At 43.8% G+C, this 17,187-nt stretch overlaps 1 protein-coding gene across 2 annotated transcripts in view; it reads right to left on the minus strand.

Annotated features, from left to right (window-relative positions):
• Positions 1–17,187, minus strand: part of GABRA2 (gamma-aminobutyric acid type A receptor subunit alpha2) — a 1,382,295-nt gene that overhangs the window by 1,049,856 nt on the left and 315,252 nt on the right. The gene's annotated exons all lie outside the window — the stretch shown is intronic.

Consider the following 17,187-nt stretch of genomic DNA (forward strand, 5'->3'; position numbering starts at 1 on the left):
TCTGGGTTATGAATCGATCCCTCCAGCATGTCCTATTCATACTTGTGCCGAGGTTTAAGTCTTTGGCTCTCGTGGTCCTGATGGATTTGGATTTTTTGAGGTGGAGCATGTTCATCAGATCCTGATTGGACATGGCCTTGTACGTCAGGCAGAGATCACCTCTGAGCAGGCGGTATGCTACTGAATAGAGCTGAAGTTTCTTTAGTCTGGCAGAATAAGACATATGTTGGAGACCCTTGATCCTTTTGGTGAGGTACTTTTGTGGTCTCTCCAGCTGTTGCAAATGCCGGGTGAGGTACATACCAAATGGGGCATTGTACTCGATCATGGGTCTGATGAGGGAGGAATATAGGGGTACAATGACATCCTTGGATCTGGATGTGAATCCCTTCATGATGAGGTGTGCAAGGTAGAATGTTTTTCTAACCACTTTGGCAACGTGGGTGTCAAATGAGAGGTCGCTGTCTACTTGGGTCCCTAGGTCTCTGATTACTTTTTCCGTACTCAGTGGGTTGCTGTCTATGTGATAATTTGTGGGTACTTTGTTTTTTCCAAAAGGGATGACTATACATTTTTTGGCATTTACTTTAAGGCCGTGACTACGGCACCAGTTGTTCGTTCCAGTGAGGCCTTTTTGTAGGATGTGTGTCTCTGCTGGTGTATCGACTATGGCGCCTAGTTTGCAGTCATCTGCAAACTTTGTCAGCCACAGCCCTCCCATGTTTACTTTAACATCTGAGAAATAAATGTCGAACAAGAAGGGTCCCAGGACAGATCCCTGTGGGACACCACTTGTGACTGGCTTTGAGTCTGACATTGCTCCAGTGATTTTAACTTTATGGGTTCTGTCCTTTAGCCAGTTTGCAACCCATCTAGTGACATAAGGGTTTACTTTTAAGCTGTTTAGCTTCTCTATGATGCCTGAGTGGGATATTGTGTCGAAGGCCTTAGCCAAGTCCAGGTATGCTGTATGGACTGCTTTGCCCTCATCAATGGCTCTAGTGACTGTTTCGAAAAAGTCAACCAGGTTTAAAAGGCAGGATCTGCCCTTTACAAAGCCGAACTGGGTGGGGTCAAGTGTCTATAGGTCCCCTATGTCTCTGTTTATGAGTTCCATAACGATTCTTTCCATAGCTTTGCAGACCAGGCTAGTTAAGCTTATGGGGCAGTAGTTTCCAGGGTGTAGAGGCACCCCCCTTGTGGAGTGGGACCACTGTTGCTGTACGCCAGTGTTCAGGTACATATCCCGAAGTAAGGCTAAGGTTAAATAGCATTTTTATGTGTGGGTTTAGCTCCTCTTGGAGTTCACGTAACACGCACCCCGGGATACCATCAGGTCCCATTGATGCTGTGTTTTTTGCTTTGTTTAGGGCGGTTCTCACTTGGACATCTGAGATGACAGGGAGATTACATTCAGCTGGGATAAGTATTTCTTCATTTGGGGGTGAAGGAGGGGAGAAATTTGCACTGAACCTGTCAGCCAGAATGTTAGCAATATCTGTGGGTTCAGTGTATTTTTTGTTGTTGTGAACCAACTCTGAGCATATCTGAGGGTTTCCGCCCAGGTTTCTAACATAGCTGAAGAAGGCTTTGTGGTTATCTTTAGTGTCCTTAGCGATTTTTCTCTCAAAGTTTGCCTTGGATGTTTTTATGAGAGAACGTAGTTTTATGCTAATGTTGATCAGAGATGTCTTCCCTTCATGGGATTTCGCTCTGATGTGCAGTAGCTTCCTTCTTTTGTTATACAATTTGTTTATGGCTGAGGTCCACCAGACAGGACACTTACATTTGGTGGAGAGGGACTTGGATTTGTTTGGGATTGCATGATCAATGCATTCTTGGAGATGTCCATATAAAGCATTTGTGAAGGATTCGGCATTGTGGGATGCGGTATCCACTGGCACAGTGGGCTTAAAGGATACCATCTCAGTCTTAAGAAGAGTGAAGTCTGCTTTTGAAAAGTTTTTCACTGTGGTCTTTTGTGCTGGGGGTGGAGGTGGGATATGTATATCCAGGGTGATTAGTTTGTGGTCAGATCTCACTAGTGAGGGGTATACTTCCGGTGTGGAGCATTTTGTCCCCATGTTTGTGATGGTCAGGTCTAGTATATTATCTCCCCTAGTGGGAGAGGTGACTAGTTGTTCCAGTGCATTTGAATTTATGAATTCCAGGAACCTTTGGGCTAGGGTATTAGGGCTAGAATAATGTATCCAATCTATGTTTGGGTAGTTGAAGTCTCCCAGTATGATGGTATTTTGTGATACATTCCTATCCTCCAATGTCTTCAGGAAGGCTGAGTGGGGTTCTTGAGATTAGGAGGGTGGTCTGTAACATGCTACCAGTTGTATAGCAGTTTTGCCTATGGTTAGTTGCACCTGTATGGTCTCTGATGCTTCATGTGTTGCTACTAACCTGGAGGTGTGGGTGTCCTTTATGAATATGGACACTCCCCCTCCCTTTGTGGTTCGGCCCGGGTTTTGGGGCCGAAAAGCATGATACGAGGTATAGCCTGGTAGTGCTGGGGTGCTCTCAGGAGCCTTGAAACAGGTTTCAGTTACTGCACAGACGTCGATGCTCTCCATGCTGAGGAGTGCATCAAGTGCCTGCATCTTGAGATTTAGATTTAGACTTCTGGCGTTGAGCAGCATTACCCTTAGTTTTTTTCCATTTTTGTTTTCTAAGGAGGTGGGTTTGTCTTTTGAGCCTTGCCTAAAAAAGGCACTATGGGGGTGGCAAGAGCCTTAGCCAATATCCGGAAGCCCAGTGGTGACAGGTGTAAGCCATCCCTTGCGAAGCAGCGTGGCTTGTCCAACATATCATCCCAGGCAGACAGGCAATGGATCCCCTTAGAATGACACCAGTACTTGAGCCAAGTGTTAAAGCTGATCATCTTGTCTTTGTATTGTGGTATCATTCTTGGTGAGGGCAAGATGCTGCTCAGGGTCAGGGTCATACCAGCCTGGGCTATATAATCCTCTATGTCTCTTTTCATGTAGTCCAGGGAGGTACGTCTCAGGTCATTCACACCAGCATGGACAATGACGGAGTCATATTTGTACTTGCTTTGGAGTGACCTGAGTGCGTGTGTTATGTGGCGGAACCTAGCTCCCGATAGACAGCTCACAGTCACCTTCTCCTTGTTCAGTCTGGTCAGTGGGACATCAGTGTGTCTGACTATGGAGACACCTATTACTATATCAGGCAAGGTGTTTGGCCTTCAGGGCTGCGATTGGTCGACACACTGATTTATTGAAGTATGTGTTGCATGTGTTTTGTTTTGAGGTGGTGGATTTTTGGATGTCTGCTTTGGGAGCCTCTGTTGTTTTGGTAAGTTTTTTATTAGAGCCTCCGTGTATGTCTTTGTGTTTTTATGTGTTTGGTTTGCAGTTGTGGTAGGTCTATGTGGGACTGGGATTGTTGTGTGTGTGGTTGCCATCTCCTCCTGTCTGGTCATGCCAGCCCTGAGTTGAGAGAGTTCAGCCTCCAGTTTGGCTATATAGTTGCATCTCTCACATGTATTTGTGTTTGTTGGGAGGAGGAGAGGGTTGTCTGTGTACATGAGACAATTGTAGCATTGTCTCAAGATACCCAGATTGACCAGCTGAACTGGAGACGATGCCAGTAATCTACCACTCGACATGCTAGAACAGTATAAGGGAGTGTTATACCTTTAAGGGAAGTGGATATTCACAGGGGTGGTAAGTAGATGTAGTGCTTTACTTAGTATGAGAGTGCTTACTTAGTAGAGAAGTACTGAGAACAAGTGCTAGGCTTACAATACAGTGAGTAGTCTGGTTATACTAAGAGTAGAGCTTATGGGAAAATTTGAAGAGCAGACTTGGCGGAGCCAGAAAAAGTTTAACCTTGTTTAACCAGCGCTGCGCTATGCGCACGACCGCACAAAGCCATGCAAATGCGGATTTTAAACAGTGAACTACAAAAGGGCTAGAAATGGTCCAAAACAACCAATTACTACAGCTTCTTGTGCTGAGGTCACTTCCCCCAAGGACAGGTAGGCTGCTCAAGGCTCCCCACTCCCACTGGTGAGCAAAGAAACTTCCTTCTATCCAAGTATGGTAATGGACAACACAGGAACTACACCACAGCCCAGAATACAGCAATGCCTGTAAACTGGTCTAATCTAGTCGAGGAAGGCGGGAAAACAAGGATTATTTTTTTGTTTTTTGTTTTTTTTTTTTTGGTAGAAACACACAGAAAATGCAGAAACAGTGATAAATTAGTTACACAGGCTAGCACACTTTAGTGGGCAGCCTCCACAGTTAAATTAAACAAACAAACAAGCAAACTTTCGATCAAATTCGACTAAAATGTAACTTTAAGTGCAGATTTTAAAATAATGCAGCAATCAGTTAAAAAACAGTTCAGGCTAGTTCAAGGTAAGCTACAGAAGCTATTCCAAGTGAAAAAAAGCAAAGATACTTAAATCCAGAAGGTAGTCGCTTTTCTGAGTTCCCTGCTGCTAGGACCACTCTGTAAACCCACGTGGAGCTTGTCTGAGCAGTATAGCCAGAAAAAAAAACGCCCAGAGGCATCTATCCTAACCAGCCTACAATCTTCCCTCAAAACAAAACTCTCATCTTGTTATAACAAAATATCCAAATTTGTGGCAGGGGTCACAGAGGCTCTTCCCACCACTGTAATTCCCTTCACCAACTAAGTTGGCTAGAATCACCAAACTTCCTCACATATACCCAGCTCATCGAAGTACACAAACTCATTCATAACCCGTCTTTCTGCCCCTCCCTAGCAAATACCTTTGAAATGCATAAACTAGATAGACTCCTAAGATCCAATTCCCGAAACCTAATTAAATTGCATAAACCAACACATCCTGCTGGGAATTAATTGATGTCCTTCTCTCTTGCATACCTCTGGAACTCTCTCCCTTCTCCCATCCGCACCACCACCAGTCTCTCCTTGTTTAAAACCTCACTGCACTCGCACCTTACTTCACAATGGAAATACTCTTGCTCTCAAATGACCTAATTCTACCACACTTTCTTCCCAACTTTCCAATCTTTGTTGCCTGTCACTACCTCCTACAGTTTTACATCCCTTGGGATATATTCGACCAATGACTAAAAAATTACCTCATTGTAATTCCCAAAAAAAAAAAAAAACTACTACTTACTGAATTAACCTGATGTGATTTTCCTAATCAAACTCTTTTTTTATTTCTGTATTAAGTAACATCTATTTGAATTGTGCAATATGGGTTTGTACTATACAAAATATGTATTTAACATTTAATTGAAATGTGTATTATGGATTTGTGCTCTTTCTGTACTATGTATTTGTATTTCTCTGGAGCTTTTCTCCACAGGACTCCATTGAAAATGGGTTCCTTATAGCCCAATGGACTATCCTGGTAAACAAACTGCAAATAAATAAATAAATAATATGACAGCCTCTGGATATCTTAGTTATGCAATCATTTTTAATGGCAGATGAGTGCTGTATAACAAAGTAATACATAAAACAGTGAGAAAATATGTATACTTTCTGTGGAGTAAAAGTTTTAGCCTGTAGGTGTGTTGAGGGTATGGAAACAAATTCTTGTGAGTCATTGGTTGTGGAAGTTCAAAATTCGCCAATGGCTATTGCCCTTCCCTTGTTCGAAGAGTAAGTCCTGTAAGCATGCCAAAATATCAATTTGATTCAAAAGTCCTAAGCTACAATTAAATATTCCATTATATATTATAGGCAAAAACAAAATAATCAAATAATACATAAATACTAAATGGTATTAAAAAGTATACAACATAATCAACAGTCAGAAACACTGAGTAACTAAGACTATGGCTTTCAAGGAAAACACTAGTACAGTTCATAGTATGTTGCCTAACGTTGATAAAGCAATTGGGAGGGAATAATAAGATAATTAAAATTATCAAAACAAAGCAGAGAAGATAGAGAAATCATGAAATATTACAAACCATCTAATTTGACTCAGACTTCCCCCAACCACATTGCTGACACCTTTAACAAATTATTTTCAGAAACCATTCATTCTCTAGCAAATACCTTACCACCTGTTAGCACCTCAGAGCTACTCGCTCTATCCAATATTCCTCCTGCTCTACATCTGCAGCCCAGTTCATACAGCTCTCATCCATACCTTACTTTTTAAACTTAAGCCATGTACACCATCAGCTGACCTCCTTCCAGCCGAATATTTGCAAATCGCAGCTGGAGTACTTGCCTACCCTGTTTCCATCTTGATTAACAGAACCATTGCAAAAGGTTCAAGCCCATCTCACTGGAAAGTCTCACATATTATCTCACTGCATAAGGGAGGTAACTCTAATGAACTCTCTAACTTACGCCCTATAGCTCTACTTTCCCCCTTAGCAAAAATCATGGAGAGATGTATTCATCGGCAACTTCTTGAGCATCTCCTCCATAACAACCTACTAGCAGACTGCCAGCATGGCTTTAGGCCATTCCACAGTACTACAACTGCACTCTTATCTTTTTCAGACTCTATTAATAAAAATCGTAATAATAACCTACTTTCCTCAGCTCTCTTTTTGGACCTATCTAAAGCTTTCGACATAGTCAATCATTACCTTATGTTAGATATACTTAAATCACTATCATTAGACACTCAGGAAGTACAATGGTTCAGGTTCTATCTAGAAAATAGACAACAAGCAGTCCTTTGGGACAATAACCTATCTAGTCTGCTCCCTATCACTTTGGGAGTCCCACAGGGCTCTATTTTGGGACCTCTCCTTTTTGATATCTTCATTAATGATCTGAACACTTCCCTTCCTCAAACCACCTGCATACAATATGCAGATGATTCGATACTAATCAGTGTTGCAGCTTCTTCTGCTGAACTGCAGTCCAGTACCCAAAAAGTTCTTACCTTAGTGGAAAACTGGTTCCATAAACGCTATCTCCTCCTTAACCCAAAAAAAACTAAATTATTACTGTTCACACAGACACAAACGTCCTCCTCAATCAATTTCACAGTTACTTCAAATAATGGCACTACAACAGCACCCAGCTCTACCACCAAGCTTTTAGGTGTTACAATTGATCACAATCTTAACTATGACTCACACAAACATAACCATTAAATCAGTCAATAGAAAACTTGGTTTCCTGTATAGGCTTAAACCCTTTCTTACACCTTCAGCCAGGACTACTATTGCCCAATCACACCTGTTATCCACACTTCTCTATGCCTCCACCATTTATACAAACCTTTCCAAAAGCAATCTAAACAAACTGGCTACCTCATATAATAACATCACCAGATTTGCCACTGAAACCCCGTTTCGTACCCACCACTGCAACAATCTGAAACAACAAGGATGGCTGGAATTGCAAAACCAATTTCTTCTACTACAACTTACTATCACCCACAAGATCTGGCACCATCCCACCAACACTCCAATACTGTGTAACATTATTAGCCCTTACAAAAATCTCACAACCCTATGATCAGCTAATAAGCTACTAGCAGCAACCCTTAAATCCAACAATAAATCTGGTGATTGCATGTTCACTAACTCTGTTGGAAATACTTGGAACAAGCTTCCAAGTAAAATAATAATAAGTTATGTACCTACCATAACGTTCCATATTAGTTGTCTTCTTCTCGCCCTCTTTCTTGCTGGTTGGGTTCGGAGCCGATCCTCGGCTCTGACTCGGCCATCTTCAAAAGCTCGACAGCTGCCTACTGGCTCGAGGCCCCCCCATATCCCATGATGCCTGGCGCTAGATACCCAGATCTCGTTTGGTAAATCTAACTGCAGACATAATAATAATAATAATAATGATAATAATAATAATAATACAGGAATCCTGTCCTAGAATGCATAAATCCTACTGGAGAGACTACTAGTCAGACGTAATAGCCAGAGAAGACTCAGCCACTGACAAAAACATAAGAAACTCTTCTCGGTCTACAAGGACAGGGGGATGGAGGGTGGGACTCAAGAAAGAAGGCGAGAAGAAGATAACTAACATGGAACGTTATGGTAGGTACATAACTTCTTAATGTTAAGTTGTCTATCTCGCCTTCATTCTTGCTGGTTGGGACAGCGTCCCTAGCACCTCAATCCTGGGTGGCTCATCGGAAGAGACTCTTCAGAACAGTGGAACCAAAATCAGCTCTGCTCCTGGAGGCCACGTCAAGCTTATAATGTGAAATAAAGGTATGAGGATTGGCCCATGTAGCTGCCGCACAAATAGTTTCCATTGGCAATCTTGCCTGAAAAGCCACTGAAGTAGCTAAAGCTCTAGTGGAGTGACCTTTTGGTTTAGCAGGAAGCTCTTTATTCCTCAGCTGATATATAAACGTAATAATAGATGTCAACCACCTAGATAATGTTACTTTCGATACAGGTAGACCTTATTTACCTTCAGCATAGGACAGGAACAGCTGGTCTGATTTTCTGATTTGTTTAGTTCTATGCAAGTAAAAACATTACTGTTTATGAACATCCAACTGATGCAATTTGTATTCCGCCTTGTTGGAATAATTTGGAAAAAATACAGGAAAATCAATAGACTGATTTAAGTTACTGTCAGAAGAAACCTTTTTGGTCCTGAGAGAAACTCTGTCATTGTGGAAAACTAGGTATGAAGGCGAACACAAAGAGCCTGAAGTTCAGAAACTCTTCTGGCTGAAGTAATTGCAACCAGAAGAAGGGTTTTCCAAGAGAGAAACTTCAAAGAACAGGAAGCTGCAGGTTCAAAGGGAGGCAGTATCAGGGAAGCTAAAATCAAATTTAGATCCCACGGCGGCAGGGGATCTCTCACTGGGGGCCTGAGTAAAGTAGTCCCTTTGAGAAAAGCTTTACAAAGCTTATCGGACATAATACTAGCATCTGATAGACCTGTATGAAAGTTGGAAATTGCTGCTAACTGAACTCTAATTGTGGCAGAAAAAGATCCAGCATGAAAAAGTTCTGCTAAAAAATCCAAAATATGGTGCACAGGGGCTGAAAAGGGATCTATATTCCTAACCTCTGCCCAGAAAGAAAAACATTTCCACTTACTAGCATAAGTTTTTCTAGTGGTAGACTTATGCGATGATAAGATGATTTCATGCACCGAGCGGGAGATGTTCGGAAGCCTGGCTAAGGTCAGATGTGGAGCAACCAAGCAGTGAGCTGGAGAGATTGAAGGGATTGGTGCAGCCCGCTCGATTGATGGATCAGGAGGTCTGGAATTGGGTCCAGAGTCCAGGGCTGCTCCAGAATGTGATTATGCAGGAACGGGAACCAAATTTGTCGAGGCCAGTAAGGGGCAATGAGTATCATCTTGCATCTCAATGCAGTAGCTTTCTGAATTAGTTTGGAAATCAGGGGAAATGGAGGGAATGCATAAAGAAGTCCCTGAGGCCAATTGTGAATGAGAGCATCACTGGGGGAGTGTCCGGGAAGAGGGAGGAGAGAGAGAAGAAATTGTTGCACTTGCTGTTGAAGGGGGTGGCGAAAAGGTCGCAGCAAGGCTGACCCCATTTGCGGAAGATTTGGTCAGCCACTGTCTGACTGAGAGACCACTCGTGAGGCATGAGAATTGCTCTGCTCAGCCTGTCCGCTATAACGTTGGACTTCCCAGGGATGTGCACTGCTATCAGAAACCGTTGGGAAGAGATCACCCACTGCCAGAGTCTGAGTGCTTCTCGACATAGGGGGTAAGACCTGGTCCCGCCCTGCTTGTTGATGTACCACACTACTGACATATTGTCTGTTTGAATTGCAATGGTCCCGGTGGGGAGAGAGTTGTGAAGAGCTTGCAATGCCATAAGCACGGCCCTCATCTCCAAGACATTGATATGCAGATGGTACTCGTGAGGCTGCCAGGTGCCTTGGACTGTTCTGCCCTGAAAATGCCCCCCCCCCACCCGATCAGGGAGGCATCAGTGGTCACCGTAGCCACTGGAGGAGGAAGAGCAAATGGTCTGCCCTGGGGAACTGATGGGGAAACCATCCACCAAGCAAGTTGGTTTTTGCATGTCTGTGTGATCATTGTCTTGTGTGACATTGGAAGTTGTTGGAAAGACCATTGGGTAAACAGCATCCACGGAAGAATCCTCATATGAAGACGAGCAAGGGGAACTAGTAAGATAGCCGCTGCCATGAGACCCAAGGTTTTTTGGACGAATCTGGCCTGAATTTTCTTGCATCCTAATAAGACCTGCACATGTCGGCGAATGTCTAGCATTGTCTAATGGAAATCTCGCTGAGATGTCCTTTGTATTTAAGTTTGCGCCTATAAAGGTGATAGATTGACAAGGCGACAATGCAGACTTTTCGAAATTTATTGTGATGCCTAGTTTGGAGCAAGTTTGGTTGTTGTAGTCTCTGGCTCGCAGCAGGTGATGTCTCGTGGTAGCAGTAAGGAGCCAGTCATCTAAATATGGAAACATCTGGAATCCTTGCCGTCTCAGGTGAGCAGTAACTACTGCCAAACATTTGGTGAACACCCTGGGGGCTGTGGTGAGACCAAAGGGCAGAGCTCTGAACTGATAATGACTGGCTCCCAGCCGGAAGCGGAGGAATCTTCTGGAGCATCTGTTCATTTTGATATGGTAGTACGCGTCCTGAAGATCTATGGAGCACATCCAATTGTCCTGACCCAGAAAGGGTAAAATGGACTGTAGCATGACCATCCAGAACTTCGTTCTTTGAACAGACCTGTTTAGTCTGCTGAGATCCAGAATGGGTCTAAAGTCCCCTGTCTTTTTTGGTACCAAAAAGAGTAAATTCCAGATCCTTGCTGGTCTACTGGGACTGGCTGGATGGCTCTTTTTCTTAGCAGTTTTGATATTTCTTGAACTGCTTGATCCCTTAGATTGGGTGGAACATCTGGAAGGGATTTGTTGGGAATGTGTGGAGTGCGAAAGAAGGGGATTTTGTAGCCTTTGGATATAATAGACCGTACCCATTTGTCTTGTGTTATACTTTGCCAGGCTTTTGGGTACAGCAATAATCTTCCCCCAACTGCCTCCGAAGGTGGACAGCCAGGCAGCACTTCAGGGATGCTGGAAGGGGTTGTCAGAGAAAGTTCCACTTTGGCCCTGATTTTGCAGACCCCCTCTGCCCCTAGGGCGGCGTCTATTGTTGTTCCCTCCTCTGCCCCTGGAGGGGAACTCTCCACGTGTGTCAGGTACGGCTCCCTGGGGTTTCCGGAACCACATTTTCCCACTCTTCTGACCCTTGGGATACAGTCTTGAAGGAGTGGAAAAACAGACTCCCACAGCAGAGAGAGTCTTGCCTTCCTGTTCACACCTGGTAAGGGTATCCTTCACTTGTTGTCCAAACAGAGCAGAACCATCAAAGGGAGTGTTGGTGAAAGACGCCCTGAAGGGTTCCGCAAAGTTGCACAACCGCATCCAAGCGTGCCTCCTCAAAGCCACGCCTGTGCCTGCAGCCCTACTCGTGCCATCGGCTGCATAAGAGATGAGCCACATGGAGGAGTTTACTACCGAATTAAGAGTCGCCAGCTGGGAGGCAACCTTAGCCTGGGCCCCCGCAGCTGATGGACCTTGAAGGGTATCTCCTAGCTCTTTAAGGAGATCCCTTTGAAGGCAGGTAAAGTGGCACAAATAGTTCAGCAACCTCATGGAGAAGGTCGCTGAGGAAAACATCCACTTCCCATATCTGTCCATCGTCCTAGATTCCTTATTAGGGGGATGGACAGATGAAGAAGTTTCAGCCAACTCCTTTTTTGTGGCTGCTGCTACCACCATGGCATCAACAGGAACACCTTCGTCAGAACACCCTTCATCAGAAATTGCTTGTCCTGTGGTGCAGTAATAAATTTTGTGGGTCTTCGGGGGGTGGGTTCCACTGTGTCTGGGGCTGACCACGCCTTCCGAGCCACTACAGACATCAGTGGATCGAAAGGTGGAGACACCCAGGAGGTGGAGGGTCGGGAACCAAATGCATCCAGGAATACCGACTCATCCTCGGAAGGGTTAAGGGTAGTCCAGTTTCCCCTCTGCCTAAGTATCTCAAGGATGTCTGAGAAAGAGACGTCCTCAGAGGGGGATCTCGGGGACCCTTCCAAATCCTCTAAGTCGGTATATGAAGTGACAGACTCAGGGGAGTCAACATGCTTCCACTTGCATTTTCTATTTCGGGGGGGCTCCTCTGAATGATCAGGGGAGGCCTCGGAAGAGGAAGATACACCCAATTGGGTGCCCTGGAGTGCTTGTTCCCCATGCTTGGGGTCTGGAGGAGGGGCAGAGGCAGACGCAGGCACCATGGGGGGAGGAGCCGATGAGGCTGATCATGGGGTTGACTCAGAGGCCAGCACACTCCTCATGACCTCGAAGGTGCCCCTTCCCGATAGCGGAGAAGGCTCCAGCTCCGAAGAGACTGGAATCCTTCTCGGCACCGAGAGGGACGGCTCCGAAGCCGATGTAGGAGCCGAACTCACCTGCGCCGAAGCTCCGAGAGGGAGAATGGGGTCGGACTAGGGTCCGATGCCACTCGCCCCCTCGGAGCTGACGAGGGAGTCCCAGTGCCCAGATCCCTCCAAGGACGGCACCATGGAGGCAATCAGAGCCGATGACGGAACCGAAAGGGTAGGTATCGATGCCGACGGTTCCACGATCCGAGCCCCAGCGAGCTCCGGCACCGAACTCAAAGAATGAGTCAAAGGAGGAACTACTGCAGAGACAGGCAGAGCTGAACCCTGATAAGTGGGGCTGGATAACATTTTTGCCAGGGCCTGCGATTTTAGAAGCCTACTCACCACTCTCCCCAAATCATGGTCAGATATAGTCTAGAAGACCGAGAAGAGTGGGATCGATGACTTCGCTCCGACTGTAATAGAGGTGACCCCGGAGCCAAGCATATGGACTCTAGGGATGGAGATCTAGAGCGCTTTCGGCTCCCTGTCGGTTCCGACACTAGAGTCAGGGCCGACTGGGATACAGGTACTTCGGTTCCAGCCGGAACCGAAGTTGAAGCAGATGCCATGCTGACGCTGGCTCCGAACTGGGAGCCGACGGCTTCATTGGCTTAGAGGGTTTCACTGGCTGGGCCTTAGCCAGTGACCCTTCAGGTTTGAGCAAACCCCTAAGGATTAGCTTATTCCTACACTCCTGCAGGACCCTTGGACTAAAGGCGTGACACACCAAACAAGAGTCCTGCAGGTGTAGGGCACCCAAACAGTAGACACAAGAAGTGTGACCATCTGTCAGTAACATCTTCTGACAGCATGAGTCACACTTCTTGAATCCAGATACTTTCGTATCTTTGGACATTCCTGTAAAAAGGAAAGTCAATCACAGAGAAAAAGCAATCAAAGGGAAGTACGTAACTAGCGAAAAACACACGCACTCAACACAAGTTACCACACCCTAACTGCACACACACACACTATGTAGAAGAAAAAGTAAGTAAAGCTGTTGATAAATAATTTCTAATAAAACTACAATATATAAGAACAAGGATTAGCCTCTAACTAAAAATGGCTACCTTGAAAAAAACCAAGGAGGGGGGGGGGGGGACTCTCTAACAAAAATGAGTTTCCGTGGAAGGGACACTAAATTACAAAAAACTAACTAGAACTACTACAACTATAACTACTATAACTATAACTACTATAATACGAACAATTTTTTTAAAAGCTAACAATAAAATAGAAAAATACGACCTGAGCCAGTAAAAGCAACCTCGCAGCACAAGCGGCAAATGAGATCTGGTTATCTAGCACCAGGCATCATGGGATATAGGGGGGGCCTAGAGCCAGTAGGCAGCTCTCAAGCTTTTGAAGACGGCCGAGTCAGAGCCGAGGATCGGCTCCGAACCCAACCAGCAAGAATAAATGTGAGAAAGACAACTTAACATCATCTCTTACTTCTACTCCACTTTTCAAGAAGCAACTTAGATCCTTCCTAAAATCCCTTTGGCTATGCCCATGTACTAATCCTGACTTTTTCCACCAGCCTTAATAGCTTTAAATACCTGCAACCCTCTTTTTGATGACTTATTTCTCTACTACTTTTTAAGGGGCATGATACAACAAAAGAAAAACATTTTTTTTTTTACTTTTCTAGTTCTCTAATACTACAACTGAATAACTCCTAGCCATTTCTGGTATCTCTATACTGTCCACAGCTCTGTATACACAATGTTTAGCAGAAACCAGTGTATAGATTTCCTTATTCTCTCTCTCTGACAATCTGCCTATATGTAATGTTGGCTAAATGTTTATATGTAAGTCCGTTTTTTTGTGTAACAAAAACATATCTATAAGGCTTTTATATGTAGAATCATTCAAGATGCACTTTCCTATTGTATATGCCTTGTAATCTTTGTCACTTGTATAACCTTGCATAATACTGTTGGAGCTTTTCTCCCCGGGCCTCTACTGAAAATGGACATATATCCAGTTAGACTAGCCTGGTCAACAAATGAAAAATAAAATAAAATAAATAAAAATAAAAGAACAAACAGTTAAGACAGAAAAATTCTGAAATATTACAACAGTTATACTTCAAAACATCTTATCAGTGCTTTCGCTTATAGCTTCATCAGATCTGCCTAATTAACCAAATTCAACATGTAAATGTTAATAAGAATATATTAATCATAGTAATAGTCTCTGGGGAGCCTTAAAAAACTAATAACTTTAAAAACATTACTTAAGATAAAAATAATAAAAAATAATAATAAGGGTAAAAATGAAAATAAAAAATAACAGAAAAAAATAATAATAAACAATTACATATTTCATGGTCATGCTTAAGAAACTACGTGGAGTTGCTTGGTGCACTTAAACAGTCCTTCTTCCATTTTCTGACAGCTGTGTTAGGCAAGCTGGGAGCCATGGATGTCCCCATAGCTAACCCTTTAGTTTGGTAGTAAATTTTTTTGTTGAATTTAAAATATCTGTTTTCAAGTAGAAGTTTAAGTAGTCAACCTAGGGATTCTGTCTCATTTGGAAGGGAGGCATGCAGTTTATCCTATGTTTCAGTCATTGCTGAAATACAGCAATCATGTGGTAAAACTGTATAAAGTGACTCTACATTTACAGTGACCAGCCATGAGTCTTTTAGAATGGGGACCTTCCTTAATTTTTATAAGAAAATCATTAGTATCAAGCACAAAGGAAGGGTTTCTCTCAGCCAAGGTTTTTATTTGAACTTCGAGGTAAACTGCGATTGGTTCCACGATGCTCCAGCCACTTGCAATCACAGGTCTATATGGAGGGTCTAATAGATTTTTATGTGGTATGGGAATTCTAAAAAAGTTTGGGAGATGAGGAGGTTCTACTCTTAGAAACTCAAATAAGGTGTCACTGATCAGTCCTTCTTCATTACATTCACTGAACTGGCTCTTGTTGGTTTCAGATGCCACTTTATGAAGAAAGGACTCATTAGTTCTATGAGAAACTCTTGTCCTTGTGAAAAAAAAAACAAAAAAAAACAGATTGAGAGGTTTGCATGAAAGTACCTATAATTCCGAAATCCATCTGGGTGATGTAACTACCGTCAGAAAAATTGTTTTCCATGTCAGGAAGTTCAGATCCACTATGGCCACAAGTTTAAAGGGGGGGGGGGTTGAGTTAGAGCCTGTAGCATAATGGCAATATCCAGTGGAGAAACTGGATCCCTGATGGGAGATCGTAAAAGAAAAGTTCCTCTCAAAAAAAAAAAGCTGATATGATCTTGACAACTGTAGTGGGAAGCCTGGCCTTTCAGTCAAAACTGGAGAAATCACGTGGTTAGTTTCATGGACATCTGGTCCAGAGGAGGCAATCTGGACAGGTGAGTCAGAAGATCTGGATAAGGCTCCAACATCTATGGGTGAATGCACTAGTAGAGGTCTCAGGAAGGAGAACCATATTTGTCGGGGTTAGAAGGGAGCAATGCAGATTGCACTGGCTTTACACTGTCTGACTTTCTGGGAAAAAAAATGTTCATTAGAGGTAAGGGGGAAGCATACAGGAGACCTGGGGGTTAATTGTGCATCAAAGCATCCCCTGTGACTGATCCTCTGTGACTGATCCTCTGGAGACATCCGGGCAAAGTAACTGCTACATTTATGATTGAGATATAGGGCATTGGAGGCACTCTACCAACGTCTGGAAAGTGACTCAGTAAGGGGCACAAAGAAACTATATCAGGTTGCAAGGCAAAACAGAAAGATAAAAAAAGATGGTAAGACACCCTTCATAAGGGATGCCAGCAACATCCTGCTCACCAGTCCACAGGACATCAAAGGCAGATGGAAGGAGTATTTCCAGCAGCTTCTGAATGAAGAAAACCCCACAGAAGCTGTACTGCCCCTGAAACAGCCTACAATGAGAGAAGAAGAGGAGCCCACCTTAGAAGAAGTAAGAACAGCACTAAGGAAGATGAAGTCAGGGAAAGCAGCAGGCTCAGATGAGGTCACAGCAGATATGATAAAGATGCTGTGTGACATAGGGGAGAAATGGCTCCTAAGGGTACTAATAGCAGTGTGGAGGGAGAGGCGTATCCCAGATGACTGGAGAATAAGCATACTCATGCCAGTGTACAAGAACAAAGGGGACATCCACAACTGTGGGCAGTACAGAGGGATCAAACTCCTACCACATTGCATGAAAGTTGTGGAGAGGGTGATTGATAAATGGATATGCAGAGTAGTAGAATGTAAGATGGGAGATGAGCAGTTTGGATTCAGATCAGGATGCAGCACAATTGACCAGATGTTTGCTTTGAGACAGATACTTGAGAAGAAGCTAGAGATGAGAAGAGAGTCCAACTGGGCATTCCTAGATTTGGAGAAAGCATACGACATGGTCCCAAGAAAGCTAATCTGAGCAGTACTGTGGTGGTTTAAAGTCCTGGAAACATTGCTAGAATTAGTGCAAGCTATGTACAAGGACCCAGTGACTTAAGTACGAACAGTGTTTGGCCTCAAAGAGGTGTTCCCAGTGGGAGTGGGTGTACATCATGGTTCAGCTCTGAGCCCACTGCTATTCATACTGGTGGTGGACGACATTAGCAAACAGGTTGGAGGGGACAGATCAACAAAGTTGCTGTATGCAGATGATGTGGCAGTACAGGCAGACTTTAAGCTAGAACTTCAGTAAAGGATAGAAGAATGTTATAAAAATCTGAAGGCACATGGGATGAAACTAAGCACAGATAAGATGGTGGTAATGGCAGCAAACTAGGGAAATCAGAAGAAGATGAGAATAGAA

Source organism: Protopterus annectens, chromosome 2.part0, assembly GCF_019279795.1.
Source record: "Protopterus annectens isolate FY-2018-M chromosome 2.part0, PAN1.0, whole genome shotgun sequence".
In the NCBI taxonomy this organism is placed as follows: Eukaryota; Metazoa; Chordata; order Ceratodontiformes; family Protopteridae; genus Protopterus; species Protopterus annectens.